The sequence below is a fragment of the Ammodytes marinus genome, assembly GCF_949987685.1.
Source record: "Ammodytes marinus genome assembly, chromosome: 2".
NCBI classification, from domain to species: domain Eukaryota; kingdom Metazoa; phylum Chordata; class Actinopteri; order Uranoscopiformes; family Ammodytidae; genus Ammodytes; species Ammodytes marinus.
Genome location: NC_137231.1, coordinates 12,078,919 through 12,085,035, shown reverse-complemented (window position 1 = coordinate 12,085,035; position 6,117 = coordinate 12,078,919).

Sequence of the window (6,117 nt, the reverse complement as noted above, 5' to 3'; positions counted from 1 at the left end):
CCTGTAAAATTGTACCAGTTTCTCTCCCTCTATACACCCGCAAACCGTATGTGCAAACTCTTCCTCTTAACTTATTCTTTTTCTGTATTTCCACCTCCCATACCTCAGATCACTCCTAAACATTCAAAACACATCACCTCGACAACCTCAACACAAAATGTACAATACATTGCCTTGCGTACACTCAGGCCAAAGATTACAGTTTTCAGTTTTGTGATACCGTTATGTCCTGTTGATTTCTCAGTCGGTTTTTCAGTCGTCGTTTAGAACCACACAGAAGGATCCAAGTGCGCGTTGTACGCTTTATACACTCTCTTTAAATATGAGCCTGCAGACATATCATATCGCTTCAAGCACACACACATACAGTACAGATAGACAAACACACACAGAATTGTGAGAAATGTGTTGTGTTTTCATTGCATGGACAAGTGTAGGCCTAAGTATGGATAGCTGTATCCCTTTTGCTTCTGCATACCTCATTCCACTGACTTAACCACCGTATACCATACACAAATGTCTCCCTTGGTTTACAGTGTCACTTTATATTTGACATTAAGTGGAGTTTGGAAAAAAAAGAAAATAATGAATATGCTGTAGAGAAAAATAAATCTCTTCTTTTTTTAGCTCGATTTTTTAGCACAGTACCCGTGGAATCGGAGAGGAACACATGCACTCAGCCTGACTTGCAAGTTGCACAGTAAAAAATTAAAAATGTCATACTGTTTCTTCACCAAATGAAAAATGTTTTTACCTCTAATCGTTAAGGCACATAATAGTGTATTGATATTGTCACGTGCCGTTTGATTTCTACATCCCAAACATAAGTGTTCTTGTTCTCCCTATGCCTTTCTCCATTTTGAATATATTGCTGCATAGCCCTCGTTGTCACATGTACAGGTTTCTTTTATTTTACATGTTTGCCCCTTTAACACTTACACTGAACATGCTCTTCAAAATGCCTCACAAATCTAAAGGGTCTTCCTCTTGTTTATTTTTCTATTTTTATTTCATGTCCCAAATTTTTTTTAATCGGTCCAGTTCATTCATATCAGAGCAGGGGGGTGGGGGGGGGGGGGGCGGCAGTGGAAGATACCACAGAGGATCCCACAAAACCACCACACAAAGGAGTGGCCTTCGCTCTCTGCTGCACCGCCAATTAAAAGGGAGGAAAAGCTCAATCTCTTCTGCTTGTTCTTAAGAATGTGGTATTTCCCATAATTTAAAGTAGTGAACGCTGGTACATGCCATCATTTTAAATTACCAATCTCACTCAAGCCTGTTTATTTTTATTTTCTCTGCGTACTTGATATGACAAGAATAAAAAGAAAAAAGGATCTGAATCAGACTGAAGTGCCTCCTTGTTAGCATGATCTCCCAGACGATGCCCACACAGACTTCAGCACTTTGTTAGTTCTCTGACTGTCATGCTCTGTTCGTTTTCGCCGGGGAACCTGTCAACACACAACACACACGGACACGCATAGGTCTGTCGGAAGGGAAGAGGAGGAGGGAGTCAGTGTGGGAGTTCTCCTTCTTAATGTGATGTACAGCAAAGTGCTGAGTGCATGTGAAAGCCAAACCCACTGTGTCCTTCAAGTCCCAATAAACTATGTGCTATAGTTTGAGTACCCCAAAGTCTGCCTGTCTCTTTATTTCCTTGTCTCCTCCGTCTGTCCAGCCACAGAACACTTTCCTGTTAATATTCAAATATATTGAAATGACCAGAGAAGTTATTTTCCTACTCCTCGTTTTGCCTTAGTTACCTTGTGTAATACACAACTGTAGACAGACAAGCTCTTAACTTTACTGTGATACTACTACTGTCATTCTACAGTTTTGCAGACATCACTAAATGATGGATAGATAGATAGATAGATCCTTGTAGGTATTTATTGCAGTTGGCAGGAATGACTTTCTATACCAGTCCTTATCAAAGTGAAGCAGAACGAGCCTGTATTATTTAATGTCTTTTTAAAAAAATATATAGGGGAGAACGGGGTAATCTGAGGCACTTTTTACATTTGCTCCCCTCTAAGCGAGCTAAAATGATTTATCACTCAAATGTACACATTTCCCATTAATTCAGGATGTTTCCTAGAAATGGGCATTAGCAGAATTTTTTCAAGACAAAGGGCAGTGAAAATATGATTGTTTAAAAAAAAGTTGTCATGTGGTTCACTTTACCCCAGCTGTGGGGTAAACTGATCCACTTACTTTCTACGTGAATACATTTGCTTTGGCACAACAGTTGATTAAATTGACAGCAAGAAAATTTACTTTTACATGCAAAATACCTATTTTGGTGAAAAAAACATCTTACCACAGCACCACGAGGTCCTCTCTTTCAGGGCCATGGGGAAATGAGAGGGGCTTGAAAACATATATCTCACATGACCACAAATGTTTTCCGTTGCCTAGATACAGGGGGTGGCTCACATTACCCGATGCCTCAGATTCCCCCGTTCTCCCCTATATATATATATATATATATATATATATATATATATATATATATATATATATATATATATATATATATACACTCACTGGCCACTTTATTAGGTACACCTTGCTAGTGATGGAGTGGACATCCTTTGGCCTTCCGAACTGCCTGAATTCTTCATTGCATACTTTCAACAAGGTGTTGGAAACATTCCAGAGGTTTTTGTCCATGTTGACAGGATAGCATCACGCAGTTGCTGCAGATCTGGCGGCTGCACATCCATGATGCAAATTTTATATATGTTTTTAAGTTCAGCCAAAGCTGATGGGATGCTGTTTCAGGTAAACAATGAAAGATATTTTCCAAAGATAGTCTTTTTCAGCAACAAAAACTTCACAATTGTTCTAGGGCAAGAAGCTGATGTTTTCATCAGCCCTTTCTACCAGTCAACATTATGAAGTGATAAATATGAAACACCACTATTTTATCCATCGTATTGAAAATGATTGCCACCAATGACTCAGGTGGAATCATTGAAAAAAACGAGGGGTGTCTATTTCAAGTAACCCTACTGTTGTCTGAAACCAGAGTGCCATAACAAGGTCATATAGGCTATGTAAAATGAGCTACAGTATAGGGTTTTCCTGAAACCCTGTCAGTACTGAACAACCCTTTATTGATATGCATGCCGGTAAAAGAAGAACAACTCAAATCCAGCAAAGTTCTTTGGTCGGTTCAACTATAATACACATTATCAGTTAGTAAAGACTCAATTGGCTGGACATGAAAAATCTAAAGTACAGTCATATGAAAAAGTTTGGGAACCCCTCTCAGCCGGCATTATAATTGACTCTGCTTTCACACAAAAAAGATAAAAGTGGTATGTCTTTCATTTACCAGGAACAGCTAAGTACTGGGATGTTTTCCAAACAAAGATTTTTTGAAAAGCAGTATTTAGTTTTATGAAATTAAATAAAATGTGAAAAACTGGCTGTGCAAAAATATGGGAACCCTTGTGGTCTTGCTGATTTTAATGCATGTAACAGCATGTAAAACTGAGGACTTTTAACACAACATTGGTTGGATTATGTTGTTAAGCCTTGAACCTCATATAAAGGTCTGTTTAATCATGATAAAACTTATTTTAGGTGCCTAAATGCAAGTTCCACTTCTCTTTGACTCTCTGCAGAAGTGAGACAGAATGCGATCATCAAAACAGCTCCCAAAATATCTTAAAAACAAAGATTATTCATTGTCATGGTTTAGCGGAAGGCTACAAGAAGCTTTCCCAAAGGTTTCAATTGTCAATTTCTACTGTAAGGAACGTTGTCAGGGAATGGAAGGACACAGGCACAGTTGCAGTTAAACCCAGGTCTGGCAGACCAAGAAAAGTACAAGAGCGGCATATGCGGCGGATTGTGAGAATGGTTGCACACAACCCAAAGATCACCTCCAAAGACCTGCAAGAACATCTGGCTGCAGATTGTGTATCTGTACATGGTTCTACAATTCAGTGCAATTTGCACCAAAACATCTGTATGGCTGGGTGATGAGAAGGAAGCCCTTTCTGCGCCCACGCCACAGATACAGTTGCATGGAGTATGCAAAAGCTCATTTAGACAAGCCAGCTTCATATTGGAAGAAAATGCTTTGGACTGATGAGACAAAAATTAAGTTATTTGGTCTTTATAAAAAGCAGATGTTTTGGTGCAAATTGCGCTGAATTGTTGAACGATGTACAGATGCACCATCTGCAGCCAGATGTTCTTGCAGGCCTTTGGAGGTGATCTGTGGGTTGTGTGCAACCATTCTCACAATCCTCCACCTATGCCGCTCCTGTTTTTTTCTTGGTCTGCCATGCCTGGGTTTAACTGCCACTATGCCTGTGTCCTTCCATTTCCTGACAACGTTCCCTACAGTCGAAATTGACAATTGAAACCTTTGGGAAAGCTTCTTGTAGCCTTCCCCTAAACCATGACAATGAACAATCTTTGTTTTTCAGATCTTTTGGGAGCTGTTTTGATGATCCCATTCTGACCACTTCAGCAGAGAGTCAAAGAGAAGTGCAACTTGCATTTAGGTACCTAAAATACATTTTCTCATGATTAAACAGACAATTATATGAGGTTCAAGGCTTAACAACATAATCCAACCAACTTTGTGTTTAAAGTCATCAGTTTTACATGCTGTTACAGGCATTAAAATCAACAAAACCACAAGGGTACCCATATTTTTGCACAGCCAGTTTTTCACATTTTATTTTATTTCATACAACCAAATACTGCTTTTCAAAAAATCTTTGTTTGGAAAACATCCCAGTACTTAACTGTTCCTGTGGTAAATGAAAGACATACCACTTTTATATTTTTTTTTGTGAAAGCAGAGTCAATTATAATGCCGGCTGAGAGGGGTTCCCAAACTTTTTCATATGACTGTAGTTAATGAAAGGCACTTGCTTTTTAGAGACACTTTTCTTTTTTTATTATTCCCTTTCACGTTCTTAAAGCCTTGCCGTTCAGAGAAATGCAATCTTCCCCATACATGCAGGGCCAATGCTCATTATAACATAATGCTGCTCTTGCCAAAAAGAGAGCCATCCGAAAAAGGCGCTTGCTTGACCCACTTTTGGCTCCTGAGTTATGGGTCAGATAGTCCTAGGCCTGTGTGTTCCCATATTAAACGGGAGGTCTCACCCTGCACAAGGCCAGAGGGACTGATGGATAATTCCTGCCATCCAGCCAGAGGGACGCAAGGTTGTAGGTTAAGGTGACTTCAGTCTTTCTTTAGGATGAATTCATCATGTCCCTGTTATCTACGCATACATTCCCCTCCACTTATCAGATGGCCTGCTACTTTCTTAACAGGTTTCCATTCCTGTGTTCATGTGCATTGTTGACTCTTGAGTACACACTTTACGCAGCTCGCCGCTGAGGCAATATTACTGTTAGATAGCTTGGATTTTGCTTGGACAGAGTAAGCAAGGTTGTCAAAACATGTGAAAATCTTGATAAAACATGTTATTTACAGATGATGATGTGGCAGTTAATGACTAAGCAGGCCTTTGAGAAGTAAAACAAACTTTGAGAGTTGGACCAGGAGCGACATGGAGATGATCGGATGTACAGTTGTAGGCATTATGCAATATGATTTGTTTAACAGGAATGTTTTTAAACAATGTTAACCCTCACTGAGTTAGTTTGTGTGCACCACTTTGCCACTTGACTTTGAAAAGGGAGGTTTACTGAATAAACTGAAACCTGTTGTCTGTATCATTGGCATCTGTGTCAGTTATCCAAATACATAACACAAATATATCTAGACAAAGTGTTTAAAGAGAAGATTCTTAACTATAAAAAATATTCTTCCTGGTGTCCAGTCAAAATGTCTTTGCACAAAGTATATGATGGAATAACTGTAACCTCAAGGTTACATTTTGCTATTAACTGCCGCTGTCTGGATTCACTTTTTTACTTAATTTGAATTGGTTTACATTAAATGTATTTCCTTAGTGATTTTCCTTAACTTGTGAATCAGAATCAGAATCCTTTATTGTCATTGTACAGTGTACAACGACATTTAAGCAGCATCCAAGTATACACACAAAGACAAAATATAAAAACAGTAAAAAAAATAGTGCAAGGCACTAGTGCAATGTACGCATAAACATAAAT